Consider the following 17,732-nt stretch of genomic DNA (forward strand, 5'->3'; position numbering starts at 1 on the left):
TAATTTGAAAATATCAAAAATTATCATGTTCAAATAATTATTATAAATGTACAAGCTCGTAATGCGTGTAGAGGAGTACTAGTACTATACATAAAGATAGAATTACTTTTAAGGTCACTTTTGGTTCGTAGGAGTGTTTATATTTCGGATAAAACAGAAAAAATCGGAAATTCAAATTGAAAAAAACAAAAATCGAACCGAACCGAAAACCGTATTTTTTAATTCGGATATAAATATTAAAGCCGAAGTTTATTTGATTCGGTTTTGGATTATATATGTCAAAATCGAATCGACCGAAAAAACCAAAATTTAATTAAATTAATAATTTTATTTATATGTTTATTTATATTATATATGTTATGAGATGATATTTAGTGAATGAATAATCATTTTGAATAATTTTTAGTTGATTATTGTTTATTTAATACATTGTTGTTGTTTATGTAATTTATAGTTGATTAGTTGATTGTTGTTGCAATACTAAAATTTGCAATATATGACCGAATCAGAATAACCGAATCAAAATTTATTTTGTTTTTTGAAAATATTATAAGACTGTGGTTGAATGTTTGTCTTTATATTGTTTGTTATTTTTTGTTTCTTCAATATATGACTATAAATTTAATTTGTATGTTGAGGTATTTAAATTACATATTGGATGAAATTTATGTTTCTTTTATTGTGTTATGTATTATTAATGATCAAACCGACCAAACCAAACCGTATAAACCGATCTATTATAGTACAAAAACCGAATCGAACCGAATTAGAACGGTTTGACTTCGGATTATATTTTTTATAAACCATAAAACCAAACCGAAATTAGAAAAATTAAAATCGAACCGACCGATGGACACCCCTATTGGTTCGAATGATGATATTATTGAATTATTAGTAAATAAGTGATAAACAAAATAAATTTGTTAGATAAGGATGTGTAATTTGTGGTTGCACAATTTCTTATGTTTGATTTGATTTTTATGAATAGAATTAAGTAATAAGGAGGGTTTTATATTATTCCCAAAATACACGTCAAAATTATGGGACGTACATGTTTCTTATTTTGGACAAAGGCATTTTTTAGAATAAAATGAGTGTATTTAAAATATGGGTAATTACTTATTAGTCTTTGGGGTGTAGGTGAGTTAAATTACCCCAAAAAAAAAAAAAAAAACAAAACAAAACAAAACAAAACAAACAAACAAACACACAAAATTATCAAATTTAACACAACTTTGTTCTTTTTAGACTTGTTAAAATAAGTCTCTAACATACGAAACAAGGACTCAAATCAAGACCCGCTAATAAATTCTCTAAGACCCGCTTATAAATCTGGTTAACCGGGTCTGGAAACACGAGTTGTAAATAGGTCAGATTTTAAATCCAGTTCATTACCCTCCCTAATTAATATATATATATTTGTATAAACTAATAGAACCAAGATTTTTTTAAAAAAAAATTATCCATACAAGTTAAACGCAGTTGGAATCCGAGTGGTATGATCCGATTATACTATTCGTTGTAAAATAATATTATAGGAAATTCGACTTTTTTATTATTATTAGTATTTTTTACACTTATTATTTTAATATTCTTGAGAATCAAAATATTAGGTTATCATATGTATAAAAATTAAAGATCTAAGTTTTAATAATTTTTTTCATCTTATTTGAGTATTTATTTAATTTTTAGGGGAAAAAGAAAAGTTTAATATTAGTACTAACACGGACCGAGCTAGAGTTGGGTATTTACAAGTTGTCCAATCGCCTGGGCCACAATTTCAGTTGGGCTTCGAAAGCAATTCATTTGGGTAATACCATTTGGATATGTAACTTAGGTTGGGTTAAGCGTGAATGTGTAAGATGTTAGCAATCTTTATCCGTATGCACGCAGCAACAACAAAATTTAGTGAACCGAGAGTTTGACTCTCTATCTTTAAGACAAATTTGACCGTCTAGGTGTTTATGGGATTGATCAAATTATCTCCCAAGATAAAATGCTAATCACCAACTTCGGTTAGTAGCACTACAAAAACCGAAGAATCTTTTGAACACTCAAAGTGTTTTAAGAAACTCAGACTCAACTCAGAAGGAAGAGTATGCAAGAAGAAGAGAAAGGAAGAATGAAATGAGTGAGTTCAAATGGAGCCAGACGTGAGGTATTTATAGGCGCTGGAAGACTGCCTGGAGGAGTCGCATCACTTCAGACGCACTGGTTTAGGACGAAGGGGCCCACTGGTTCATCCGAGAGACATAACTATTTGGAAAGGACGCGCGTTCCAACGAAGAGACACAACTCTTCAGAACCCCTAACTCGGACGAATTAAAATATATTAATCTGGAAGCAAAATAATTAATAAAATAATTAATTTTATTTTGTCCAAAAAAGTTATATTAATGTCAAAGCCAGCCCACGCCCCGTCCGGTCCGTGCCAAGCCGGCCGGCCGGCCGGCGGCGGCGGCGCGCGCGCGTGTGGCTAATAGTTCGAACCTAGCATAGTCTAGGTCCGCTCCCCTTAACAAACATGGGTACTCCTTGGGGCCTCAACCTATTGGCTCAACTTGGGCTAATTAAAGTGAACCTTATTTCCATAACTTACCAATGTGGGATGAGCTTTAAATTCTCATTCACAACCCATAAAAACCAACCAATTTTTCCAACAATCCCCCACAAGAATGTGATTTATGCGAATATGTATGCATATGCTATAAAAGAGTTTCTTGAGAAAAATTATTACATGGGGAGAGGTAGCTTGCGGCTTTGAACATTCCTTAGTGAAATACTATCGGATTTACTAGGCTGCCTTGTGAACGTGATGTCTTGAACTATTCAGCTGTTGATGTAAACTAAGACAACAGTATTCACACAACTCACACTTTATTTGTTCTCATGGTTTTGTCCGTTTTGGCCCTGGACAACATCTTGGATTCTTAAGTGTTTCGTTGAAGCGGCCCGTCTTCACACTTAAATAGGTGACCTCCTATTATATGAGTATCCTGTCATACTCTATTTCTTAGAGAAATATAGGAATCATTAAAAGTCTGTTAAAACTTAACCTCACTACTTGCACAGGTTGCATTTTTATCCTAGGAATGAGAATTGAACCAAGTTCTAAGTGCACACGAACATTCATAACTTGATTTTCCCACTGAACCAAGATCTTGGGATCTCCAATCTAAAAGGTTGGGTTTTCGCTATGAATATCCTTTAATTTTGTAGGTTTTAATCTCATTTCTCTTGATAAACAGTTTACTTGATCTCTCCCTAAACCTTTTGTCAACGGATCCGCTAAGTTATCTTTTGATTTTACATAATCAACTGCGAATAATACCATTTGAGATCAACTGCCTAATGATATTATGTCTTCGACGTATGTGTCTTGACTTACCATTATACATGCTACTTTGTGCTCTACCTATAGCCGACTGACTATCGCAATGTATCATTATTGATGGCACTGGTTTAGTCCAACACGGAATATCTTCTAGGAAATTACGAAGTCATTCCGCTTCTTCTCCCATTTTGTCTAAAGCTATGAATTCTGATTCCATAGTTGAATGAGCTATATATGTTTGCTTAGAGGATTTCCACGATACAGCTCCTCCACCGATGGTGAACACATATCCACTTGTGGACTTAGAGTCTTTTGTGTCTGAAATCCAATTTGCATCACAATATCCTTCAAGTACAGAAGGATATATTGCATAATGTAATCCATAGTTCATTGAATACTTTAAGTATTTAAATACTCTTTCAAATGCTTTTCAATGATCGTGTCTAGGATTACTTGTGAATCTACTCAATTTATTTATTGAGTAAGCAATATCAGGACAAGTACAATTTGTAATATACATTAAAATTCCAATAATCCTTGCATATTGCTATTGAGATATGGGTTCACCACGATTTTTAGATAAATGTAAATTTAAATCTACGCGTGATCTTACCTGCGTAACATCATACGCATTGAATTTCCTAAGTACTTTCTCAATATAATGAGATTGTGTTAGGGTAATTCCTTGAGACGTTTTTTCAATCTTAATTCCTAAGATAACGTCTGCTTTTCCCATATCTTTCATGTCAAAATGTTTTGTCAATATTTTTTTAGTATTCATGATGAAATCATGACTATTTCCCATAATGAGCATATCGTCTACATATAGACAGATAATTACATATGAGTTAGGTGTGCCCTTTATATAAACACATTTATCACACTCGTTAATCTTGAATCCATTTGACATCATTGTTTTGTCAAACTTTTCATGCCATTGTTTATGAGCTTTTTTTAGCCCATACAATGATTTAACGAGTTTTCACACTTTATTTTCTTGACCAGGAGCAATAAAACCTTCAGGTTGTTTCATATATATTTCTTCTTCCAACTCACCATTTAAAAATGTCTTCTTTATATCCATTTGATGAATTTCGATATTATTTAAAGCAACTATTGCTATAAGAGCTCGAATAGACGTTATTCTCGTAACAGGTGAATATGTATCGAAGAAATCCAACCCTATTTTTTGTCTAAATCCTTTAGCCACTAACCTTGCTTTGTTTTTTTAACAGATCTATCAGCTTTGTATTTTCTTTTTAGGATCCATTTGCATCCTGAAGGTTTGCTTCCTGGTGGGAGATCTACTAATTCACAAGTATGATTTTGCATGATGGAATCTATTTCACTGTTTATGGCTTCTTTCCAAAGCGGAGCGTCAGGACTAGATAGCATTTCGCTTAAAGTCCTTGGATCATTTTCTATAGCATAACTAAGAAAATCAGGACCAAAAGTTTTGGCTATCTTAGCTCGTTTACTACGCCTTGTTTCTATACTTTCATGAATTTCCTCATTAGTAGATTCATGAACTCTTTTGAAAGAGATTTTTTTTTCCTTCCTTACAAGGAAAGATGTTCTCAAAAAATGCAGCATTCCTTGATTCAATTATCGTATTTTCATGTATATCAGGAATTACTTATTTATGCACTAAGAACCTATATGCACTGCTATTGTTTGCATATCCAATAAAGATGCAATCTACAGTCTTAGGTACAATCTTAACTTCTTTTGGCTTTGGTATTTCTACTTTAGCCAAATACCTCCACACTTTCAAGTATTTGTATGAAGGTCTATGACCTTTTCATAATTTGTAAGGAGATTCATTCTTACTTTTGTGTGGTATCTTATTAAGAATATGATTTGCTGAAAGGATTGCTTCCCCCCCCCCCCCCCCCCCCCCCCCCCCCCCACAAGTTTTGGGGTAATCCAGAACTTATCAGCATTCATCATCTCCTTCAGAGTACGGTTTTTCCTCTCTGCGACACCATTAGATTGTGGTGAATATGGAGCAGTTGTTTGATGAATAATGTAAGGCCCAAAAATATTAAGTTATTAATTATGGGATTTGAGAATTAAATTCCATATTTGGGCAAATGTTGATTTGAGAAGTTATGAAAATTATAAATTTAATTTCCGAGGCGAAAATATTGAATTTGAGAATGTACGGATTTTGAGAATTATTCCGGGAATTCTTAAATTAAAATATTAAAATATTCGAGTTGAATATTTATGGAATTTAAGATTAAATTCCAAGTTTCGAGAATGAATATGATTGAATTCAAAGATGCAACCCTATCAGTGACTGAATTGGAAATACCGACGTTTGAAGGGCTAAAGTGCACAATGCCGGGATTATTTAATTTAATCCGAATTTATTTAATTTTAATCCAAGTATATTTAATTTGAGAATATTTAGAGTTTCGATTTAAATTCTAATATTCTTAAATTATTTAGGATTGAAATTGAATTAAAAAGAGGGTCGATGACTAAATTTCAATTTTTAAAGTTTCAGGAACTAAATTGCAATTTAGGCAATACATATCCGATTTTAATCAGAATTATCAGCAAGAATGCGTGTATTTCATAGACAATTCAGAATTTTCAGAATAGAGGAAGTCGAGCTTCTTCATTTCCTTTTGATTTCCGATTTTCAAATCGCCGTAACTTTTGATTCGATTGTCCGATTTCAATTCCGAAAAGTGTTCTGGAATTCTTGCGACGAGGACTTCGATTTGATGTAAGTATTGTGAGGTTTCTGATATATTTCGAAATCAGTATGTTGGAAAGATCAGAAGTTGAGCATGAATCTTGATTTTTGATGGTTTATATCTTTCCGTATCGATGTCGAATCAGTTATTTGAAGTCGTATGACTTCTAATGAGTTTTCACAGCATGTATCACGACTGTATACTTCTGATATGCTGGGAATATGATGTTATTTTGCTGATATATGGATGAGAAGCCATAATTGAAGTTGAAATTAGTTTCGATATGTCGTCGGTTACCGATTTTTAGTCGCTACACTGTCGATTTGTGTTTTGAGACCGTTTTGATAGCTTATGATTAAGCTGAAATGTTCTTTACGATATTGCTAATGTTGTAGCATCTTTATTCTTCAATTTCAGCCTTGATAAAAGGTGACGACTTTAGATTGACGACTTTGAACCGAAGAAAAAATTGAAGAAGGTTTGAAGTGATATGATTGACGATATATGGTTAATTTTGAATCGAGTTTGAAATGATGGAGTTGAATGAAGATTGATATGAATGTTTTGATGCTATGTTTCAGATTTAAAGCGTTCAAAACAGAAGAAATACGAAGGTATAAGACGACTTCGCGAGTCAGGGATTTGAAACTCGAGAATGACGCTTCTTGAGTTGTCTCGCCAAAATCACATACTTGTTTATCTTTTCGATTTGATTTTGATATTGTCGATCCATATCAGATAGTGGATCTTTGATTTGAGTCGATATGAATACGATATGTGTGAGGATCCGAGTACTAATCTCTCATTTCAATACAATTAACCAAATAATCATAATAATTAGTCAAGCATCAAAGACTAAATAAGATAAACAAAAAATTATTTTTTTTTTAAAGTGGAGCACCTCGCTCGATCGGTGAAAAACACCCGATCGAGCGAGCCCTGAAACCAACTTCTCGGGTTGGGAATATTTTGGCCTCGCTCGATCGGTTAATCTTCACCGATCGAGTGAGCCCAAAATGCTCAACTCGCTGCCTCATAAATAAGGGCCTCGCTCGATCGGTCAATCTTCACCGATCGAGCGGGCTCAATATGCAGAAAATAAACAGAAGATCTTTTGCTGTCAAAAGTGAGTCCCTTCCATTCTTTTACATTTAGCATCATATCATGTATAATCTATACATAATCATAGACTAACATGCATTATAACATGATATAGTTAAAGAGGAACAAGATCACCATATACTAGAATAAAGTCTCATACTAGAATCATGAGGCTACAACATGTTGTCTTAAGAACAGCACAATGAACATCTAAACTCGGATCTCCACTCTAACTCTCAATCTCTGTTCTTCATGCTCGCTTCTGTCCTGATCCCGAACTACCTGTTGTCATGCACACATACAAACACAACAACAGTCGGATATCTCCGGTGAGAAATACATTTCCCAGTATAAGCAACATATAGCATGCTATTAAGTTCAAGTGTAATTACTATCATAATTAATTCATAAAATATTCATGAACCACAATACATGCTATAATTCAAAGCATATAACAAAGGCATGCTATAAATCAAAGCGTAGCACAAAAACATGCTATATTCAAAACATAACATATTCAGCCACACAAAGTCATCTATCAAATCTAAGTAGTGTCTTAGTCTTGACTCTAATTTTGTTTTTGTATGACTTCTTGATTTTGACTCTTAGTCTTAACTCTAGACCAAGACTTGATTATTTTCTCAACTCTCATCTAGGGATCCCGGTTTGAATAAGAACGCAACAAATCTCCCACCTACTCTCCCATTCGAGGTGGCGGTACGTTCTTATTCCCAAACTTTGGTCCACTATATCGATCTTCGGTCATAGGAGTCGATCTACTCCTACGCATATCGATACAAGTCCAAACATTTGGTAATTTGGCACATCTGCCTTCCTAAGACATGGCACATCCGCCTTCAACTCTTTAAGATCTAGTGGCTTATCAAGATGCAACCAATTCTAGAAGCATTAATCTAAGCCACCTACAAGAGACAAGCTAATCTAGCAAGGAAAGACAATAGACTTATCTATCTATGCCATCATCTATCTCATACAATTCATCTATCAATTAAACAATCAAGAACATATATCTATGGACTTGAAAATAAATCAATTCCAACAAGAAACAAATAAGTATGTGGTTTAGGGAAACTCAAGTCAATCTAACTCGAGTTATATATCCCATGGTTCGATGTTGGTTTATACCTTTCTTGTCTTGGTTTCAAGCTCTTCAAGGCTATCAAACTCTGCTCCCAAATCTGGTCAATCCATATAACATAACCTTGTGCCAAAATCTGCTCAAACTTCAACCCAACTTCAAGGCAAAAAGGCTACAAACCTTGTTCTTTCTTCTACCGGTTTCGAAGTCGGGATTATCAATTTGACGTATCTTGATTGTAAACTGAAATCACAGCATATTTATCAAGGAAACATCAGATTTAATCATGTCAATGGCAGCTCAAGTATAAGATAGCAAATCAACTTCAAATCAAAAGTTCGACGGCATATCGATATTATTCGGCAATCCCGAACTCAACTAAGTCAATTCTATCACCATATACATCATATATCAGCTGCATATCAACTCAAACCCATCATATCAGAAAGCATATAAGTCGAATAGTGGCTGAGAAATCATAAGAACATAATTGATAGCCATCCTTCAACCCGAACTCGATAGAACAAAGAATACAAGCTCAACAACATCAATTCAAATCCACATCTGATCTCTGCCATTTTCGACTTCTCTAACCATAATGAATCAAAAGAAAACTTACATCAAATCGAAGGTCTTCTTGCAAGGAGTTCAGAACCTTTTTCGGAATCGAATTCGGATAACCGAAATACAAGATATGGCAATTTGAAGATGAAGAATGCAACTTGGAATTTCTTTGTTCTTGCTCTCGGTTCTTGTCTCTGAAATTTCTGATGAAATTACTGATATTACACGTGAGGACTTATCAAAATAACAAGTGTCCAACAATTTTCTACTATTTGCACTTTGGCCCCTCAAGTCTTGCTTAATTGCAAATCGATCCTCGGCAAATCTTTTTAATTCAATTTCAATCCTAAATAATTTAAAAATATTAGAATTTAATTCAAAACTCCAAAATTCTCAAATTAAATATACTCGGATTAAAATTAAATAATTTCCGGATTAAATCAATTAATTCCAGGCCTTACAATATGATATGATATTGAATGCCAAGATCTGAGACGATCTTATTTTCTAGTCTGAGACGACTATGATAGATGGATATCCATGTCAAGATCGGATACGAATATTGATGGCAACGATGATATATGAATCAATTCTTGATCGATATATGCGTTATTTACTTTATTGTTGAGTCGTATATGACTAGAGTTGATATGATTTATTTAACGCATTTATATTTCGCTTATACTGGGAATTATTTCTCACCGGAGTTTATCCGGCTGTTGCTTTGTTTTGTATGTGTGCATTGCAACAGATGGGGCAGGAGCTAGTCTGATAGGACGTTGATAGCTCAGGAGCGAGATTTAGCAAGTGTGAACTCGGGTTTAAGCTGAAGAATGGTATCTAGATAACATTGAACTTGACATGAAACTTATGTTTTAGAAGCTCACTTTTGCGACTTAGTGTAGCTTGTTGTTTCATATTTTTTATGTTATTCGATTGATGTATTCAATGCATGATTTGATGCTAGGGACTTAATATATGTATGTATGTTCCCCGATTTTATATCATGTTTAGACTTGAATTTTGTTGATGAATTATGCCATGGTTCCAAGTTTTGACAGCAAATAGATTCTGCAGAAATTGTTTTTTTAAAGCAGGGAGCCCGCTCGATCGGATGAGTACGTGGAATCGAACGCGGCCTGTGATTTTACAAACCCAAGAGCATAATTTTTGGGCTCGCTCGATCGGACGAGTTCATCCAATCGAGCGAGGCCATAATTGAAGCGGACCCGAGAGCTGGAGCATGAAGCTCGCTCGATCGGGTAAGTTTACCCGATCGAGCGAGGCTCTGGGATTTAAAAAATAATAATTTAGCTATTGGTTTTTAATATTCATTTTATTGTTTGATTAATTGTTTTATTAATCATTAATTTCCCTAAGATGAGATTAGCAACCTGAGGTCCCCACAACAGGTGGTATCAGAGCGTAAGTTTCTTGGACTGAGATAGAAGCTGAGCGGGGTAGATTGAGTCGCATGCATTTATAGTATTGCATGATTATGCATTACTTGATTTGATGATTTGATGAATTTCATGTAAGCATGATCTACTCTTGAAACTAAACTGCTTGATTTACTGATTTGTAAATTTTTGAATTTCTTACTGATTTTGTTATAAGATTCCCTGGGTGATGTAAGCACCCAGAATTGAATAGAACAGTGTTATTTGGGTGACATAAGCACCCCAGACTGAACAGAACTGTATAGCTCAGCTGAAAGAAATATTTTCGGTTGAACAAAACAGTATATCAGCGAATGAATAGATGCTATTACAGGAAGAATTTGGCGTGAAGAACTTTATCAGGTGTTCAAATACTTGAAAGATACAGCTGAACGTTATATCAGATTGATTGTATACCAACTTCAAGATATAGCAACCAGCTGGTAGATTTTGATGAAGAAAATTCTGAAAGAGAATAGGTAGATTGATTTCTTGGCAAGTGATTAGAACAGAGATTTATTAGCAGTTCTTTGCTATAACCAGATAGAAATGATGAGAAAAAGAAGATTGTGCTAAGCAAGAAGAATAGCCAGAAAACCAAATATACCAATCAGAAGCAGAGAAATTCGAATAATGAAGAATATTATTTTATTAGATTTTCAAGCCTACTACGATTCTTTGAATTGTAGATGATGAAGAAGCTCACAATTGAGTTGTTTATTCATGGCTTGAATTCGGAGATTATGTCGGAGTACAAGTTGACGACTGACACATTGTATGAAAGTAGTTCTTTAACTTTAATGAATCGAGACAGATTGGTCTGGATTTGAATGCAGAGTATGTTAAAGATTATTGCACTTATTGTGGAGGGAGATATCTTAGCAATCAGTGCAAAGACATTTCAAGCAGATGTGCTAGGATATGATTGAAGCAAATCAGATTCAGAGAAAATTTTAATAAAGAACAGTTCCAGAAATATAAAGAGGATCAGAATGAAGGTGCACCTGGAAATGAGATTGCAGGTAACAGATTTATTTTGTTTTAACCTATGTATGTTATAGGTGCAAGAGATATATGATAGCTGAAAGCTTATTATAGTTCTACCTCTATATCAAAAAAGAGAATTTGTGAATTGAACTGAATAATTGAACTACTGCTTCGATGAAATGAAACTGAACATGATTTTGTTCATATTTGAGATATCTGTGTATGTTTCATGATAGATGATACTGCAATAACCAAATACATATTTATAGAAGATTGATGATAAGAAGCGATTAAGTTAGACCAGTAAGAACATAATGTGCATATGAATATGATGATATGATGAGGGATCTAGAATTAAGATTCTTAGATTTCAGTTCCGTGTACATTATGTTTGATTACAGAAATGTTCAGAAATAAGTATATTCTATGCACTAGATATGTTCAAGATCTAAACCAACATTGGTAGATATGTCAATGAGTAGAGATTGCAGATATGTTTCAGTAAGATTTCAACTTTAGTTTAAGTTGTGAACTGGAATTCAATAGTGAATTGATGAGTTTAAGAATTGAATACTGATTTTGAGGTTTATAAAATAGATGATGAGATGAAAATCAGTTACCGTTGAGTCTTTTCTTTTGATTGGAGATATAATTCTTGAAATATTTGATTTTGAGTGGCTCTCTTTGTTTTGTTCATAGAGCCTGAGTTGATTCACTCATTTTGAGTTATGTGATGCAATTGACTTGTTTTCTCTTTGCAGAGTTTGTTATCCAGAAAATTTGATTTTGGATGACCTTGATTGAGAGATTTTCTCAATCTTGATTTATTCTTTTGATTTTAAGAATTATTGATCCTTTGATGGATATTTCAGCGTATTTTAAGATTTTTTGGCTCGTAACTGATAGAAAGATTTGATTACTATCCAGATTTTGGATTGATTGTATGATTTGTCAGTACTTTGGAAATAGAAGTGAGAAATGAAATAGGCATTTGATCGATTTATTTTAGATTTCTGTGTATTATGGTTTGAATATATTCAGACAAATGCATAACCAATTAGAATAATTTTGATTGTAAATGAGCCAGATTTGTTCAGAGGATGAAAGAAACACAGAAAGTAAATTAAAGTGATTAGAATTCGGTAAAGAATTCTAGCTTGAGATATGTATTAAAGTTGCAGATTAGAATGGATGAATTATAGTGTGATTGATTATATGCTTGCGTTTGATATTTCCGAAAAGAGATATCGGATTCTGAAATAAATGCACATCAATAGTCATCCAATAATTGTTTTATCCTTTGATAAAGCAAACAGATGTAACAGAATTTGTACGTTTTAGAAGTTAAACGTATAGAGAGAATTTCAATTGCAGTTGCAAAGCATTGACCAGGTGGGTTCAGTGACAGTTTAGAGACTCCAGAATTTGAAATAAAGTCATGATTTGATAGATTACTTTACTAAACTACCAAGATGAAGCAGTATGCATGATTTAAACTGTGGTAGTGATGATTGAATTGATTTGAATTACTGAATATTATGATATGACTTATGATCAGATTGATTGAAATTACTGAATAAGATAATCTATAATCATGATCAGATCACTGAATTGTGATCAGAATTGTTGTAAGATTACATAGTAAGCCAAGGATTATTGTTTCATATTGAGACAGTAGGTTACTATTGAATTATGATTCAGAGTATCTGAAACTCTGAGTACTATATCGGACATGATATAGATTATCAAAATCTCTGAGTACTTTGGACTCTGTGAATACATCATATTATTCTCTGATGAATGAATAGTCCGAACAGACTAATCAGATGTTTCAGAATACGCTGTATGAGATATGATACAGACATGAATAGATAGTTGTTAAGAAGTTAATGATATGATGAAATTACAGGAATGATTGAAATCTATTGTCAAGATAGAGACTTTAGATTTCTTTGATAGATTGTGGCATCGATTGATTGATGTTCTGAGTGTTTGGTTATATGTGATTGCATTATTCATTCTTTGAATGATAGATTATCTGAGTTGATTTTCTAGACTTTGAGAATATTCTCAGAACTTTAATACTTGATTCGGTATTAATTGATTTGATATATTGCCACTTGATTACCATGATTCTTGTACCAGCTATCGAGTTGATATTGAGATAATGCTTTGATGATAAGATGAGAAAGAAATCAGATTTCTTTGTGTTGAAATAATATTATAGAAGTATCCGATATCAGATCAGATGTGATTTGAGATACACAAAGAGTACGCATATGAATCTGTACGAAATAAGAACAGAGAAGAAGAAACAGAGTTAGCAATTGAATGATAGATATAACTTTTAACAGCTGAAACTGATTAGTTAAGCGAAAAAGTTATTCTTGAAATATCATTCGATTCAGAATAGAGAAAGAACCGTGTATGAATTACAGATTCAGAATATAATGTTGGATACTGATCTTGATGCGATGAATAGAATGAAAGTGTAGACTTGATATATCTTCTATGCAGAGCATAGAATGAAAAGAGAAAGAAACAAGTCGTCACTGAAACTGAATTTCACTGAATGAGATGTCAGACAGAATTGATGATTTTATTGAAAGAATTATTCTTTCCAACTTGATATGATGGATCAGATTTGTTCCACGTATCTAAGTGAAGGAAGTATCAATAGATTCTTCATATGTGCTTTAATCAGATGAAATAGATATTGAAGAGATTCTGAGTTAAGTCTAATATTCGATAGATTCTTGATTAAGGAGAGAAACAACTCAGAAAGAAGTCTTTTCAGTTAATTAAAGTACGAATGAATAGATACAGAATACAAGAGAATAGACGCAGATTAGAAAGATAATCTAATAAGAGATGAAGAGATGAGTTACGAAGATCAGAGATATAAGATTGAAGTGAGAATCACTTCAGATAATCATGCAGACCATCAGAATTGATTTTTCGATTGCATACGATTTCGAGGACGAAATCATTCCTTAGAGGGGAGGAATTGTAAGGCCCGAAAATATTAAGTTATTAATTATGGGATTTGATAATTAAATTCCATAATTTGGGCAAATGTTGATTTGAAAAGTTATGGAAATTATAGATTTAATTTTCGAGTCGAAAATATTGAATTTGAGAATGTACGGATTTTGAGAATTATTCCGGGAATTCTTAAATTAAAATATTAAAATATTCGAGTTGAATATTTATGGAATTTAAGATTAAATTCCAAGTTTCGAGAATGAATATGATTGAATTCGAAGATGCAACCCGATCAGTGCCTGAATTGGAAATACCGACGTTTGAAGGGCTAAAGTGCACAATGCCGGGATTATTTAATTTAATCCGAATTTATTTAATTTTAATCCAAGTATATTTAATTTGGGAATATTTAGAGTTTCGATTTAAATTCTAATATTCTTAAATTATTTAGGATTGAAATTGAATTAAAAAGAGGGCCGAAGACTAAATTGCAATTTTTTAAGTTTCAGGGACTAAATTACAATTTAGGCAATACATATCCGATTTTAATCAGAATTATCAGCATGAATACGTGTATTTCATAGACAATTCAGAAATTTTAGAACAGAGGAAGTCGAGCTTCTTCATTTCCTTTTGATTTCCGATTTTCAAATCGCCGTAACTTTTGATCCGATTGTCCGATTTCAATTCCGAAAAGTGTTCTGGAATCCTTGCAACGAGGACTTCGATTTGATGTAAGTATTGTGAGGTTTCTGATATATTTCGAAATCAGTATGTTGGAAAGATCAGACGTTGAACATGAATCTTGATTTTTGATGGTTTATATCTTTCTGTATCGATGTCGAATCGGTTATTTGAAGTCGTATGACTTCTAATGAGTTTTCACAAAATTTATCTCGAATTTATACTTCTGATATGCTGGAAATATGATTTTATTTTGCTGATATGTGGATGAGAAGCCATAATTGAAGTTGAAAATGGTTTCGATATGTCGTCGGTTATCGATTTTTAGTCGCTACGCCGTCGATTTGTGTTTTGAGACCGTTTTGATAGCTTATGATTAGGCTGAAATGTTCTTCACGATATTGCTGATGTTGTAGCATCTTTATTCTTCAATTTCAGCCTTGATAAGAGGTGAGGACTCGAGATTGACGACTTTGAACCGAAGAAAAAATGGAAGAAGGTTTGAAGTGATATGATTGACAATATATGAATAATTTTGAATCGAGTTTGAAATGATGGAGTTGAATGAAGATTGATATGAATGTTTTGATGCTATATTTCAGATTTGAAGCATTCAAAACAAAAGAAATACGAAGGTATAAGACGACTTCGCGAGTCAGGGATTTGAAACTCGAGAATGACGCTTCTTGAGTTGTCCCGCCAAAATCACATACTTGTTTATATTTTCGATTTGATTTTGATGTTGTCGATCCATCTCAGGTAGTGGATCTTTGAGTTTGAGTCGATATGAATACGATATGATATGATATTGAATTGATTCTATGCCAAGATCTGAGACGATCTTATTTTCTAGTCTGAGACGACTACGATATATGGATATTCATGTCAAGATCGGATACGAATCTTGATGGCAACGATGATATATGAATCAATTCTTGATCGATATATGCATTATTTACTTTATTTTTGAGTCGTATATGACTAGAGTCGATATGATTTATTTAACGCATTTATATGTCGCTTATACTGGGAATGATTTCTCACCGGAGTTTATCCGGATGTTGCTTTGTTTTGTATGTGTGCATTGCAACATATGGGGCAGGAGCTAGTCTGATAGGACGTTGATAGCTCAGGAGCGAGATTTAGCAAGTGTGAACTCGGGTTTAAGCTGAAGAATGGTATTAAGATAGCATTGAACTTGACATGAAACTTATGTTTTAGAAGCTCACTTTTGCGACTTAGTGTAGCTTGTTGTTTCATATTTTTGATGTTATTCGATTGACGTATTCAACGCATGATTTGATGCTAGGGACTTAATATATGTATGTATGTTCCCCGATTTTATAACATGTTTAGACTTGAATTTTGTTGATGAATTATGCCATGGTTACAAGTTTTGACAGCAAATAGATTCTGCAGAAATTGTTTTTTTTAAAAGCAGGGAGCCCGCTCGATCGGATGAGTACGTGAGATCGAGCGCGGCCTATGATTTTACAAACCCGAGAGCATAATATTTGGGCTCTCTCAATCGGACGAGTTCATCCGATCGAGCGAGGCCATAATTGAAGCGGACCCGAGAGCTAGAGCATGAAGCTCGCTCGATCGGGTGAGTTTACCCGATCGAGCAAGGCTCTGGATTTTTTTTAAAAAAAATTTAGCTCTTGGTTTTTAATATTCATTTTATTGTTTGATTAATTGTTTTATTAATCATTAATTGCCCTAAGATGATATTAGAAACCCGAGGTCCCCACAAATAATGCCAGATTCATTGCAAAATTTTACAAACGGAGCTACATATTTGCCTCCTCTATCACTACGAATCTTTTTGATTCGTTTGCCTAATTGATTTTCAACTTCATTTTTATAGGTCTTAAAAACTTCAAGAGCATCATCTTTACTTCTTAAAAGAAATACATAACAGAATCTTGTGCAATCATCAATGAATGTAATAAAGTACTTCTTTCCACCTCTAGTTTGTACAAACTTTAAATCACAAACGTCTGTGTGAATTAGTTCTAGAGGTATCGTACTTCTTTCCACTTTGTGAAAATGTACTTTAGTTAATTTAGCTTCAACACATACTTCACATTTGTAATTTGAATCAATCTTAGTCTTTGGAATAAGATTTAACTTTCCGAGTTTCCTCAAAGTGTTGAAGTTAACATGTCCTAATCTAGTATGCCATAAATTAGAACACTCAACCAAATAATTCAAAGCTTTAACTTTATTTCTTTCAAAATCTCGAAGTACATTCATTACATTCATCTTGAACAGTCCTTTTTTCATATAATCTTTGCCTAGGAACTGTCCATTTTTCATTATTACAACTTTGCCAGCTTCAAACACTATTCTAAATCCGGCCTTAACCAGTCTAGAGCCTGACACAAGATTCTTTCTTATGTTCGGAACATGAAGGACATCGATAAGAGTAAGCTCCTTTCCCGAAGTCATCTTGATCACCACTTTGCCTAAGTCAATGATGTTATATGTTGCATTGTTACCCATGTATAGTTGTTGTCGACTTATGAGTGTATACTTGGAGAATAACTCCTTGTCAGCACAAACATGTCGTGTCGCTCCAGTGTCGATATACCATTCTCTAGGATGATCAACCATGTTAGCGTCGAAGACTACTGCTGATAGATCTAATTCAGACAAGTCAACAGACACAGATCTATGTTGGATAACATTTGCCCGGTACTGATTGTCCTTCTTTGGTAAGCAACAATCTTTGGCTTTGTGGTTCGTCTTTCCACAGTTCCAACAGGTTCCTTTCCACTTCTTGTTTTTTCCTTGCTTCACATTTTTTCCAAACTGTTTCCTTTTCTTCG

This window comes from Henckelia pumila, chromosome 1 (genome assembly GCF_033568475.1).
Source record: "Henckelia pumila isolate YLH828 chromosome 1, ASM3356847v2, whole genome shotgun sequence".
Taxonomy (NCBI): Eukaryota; Viridiplantae; Streptophyta; class Magnoliopsida; order Lamiales; family Gesneriaceae; genus Henckelia; species Henckelia pumila.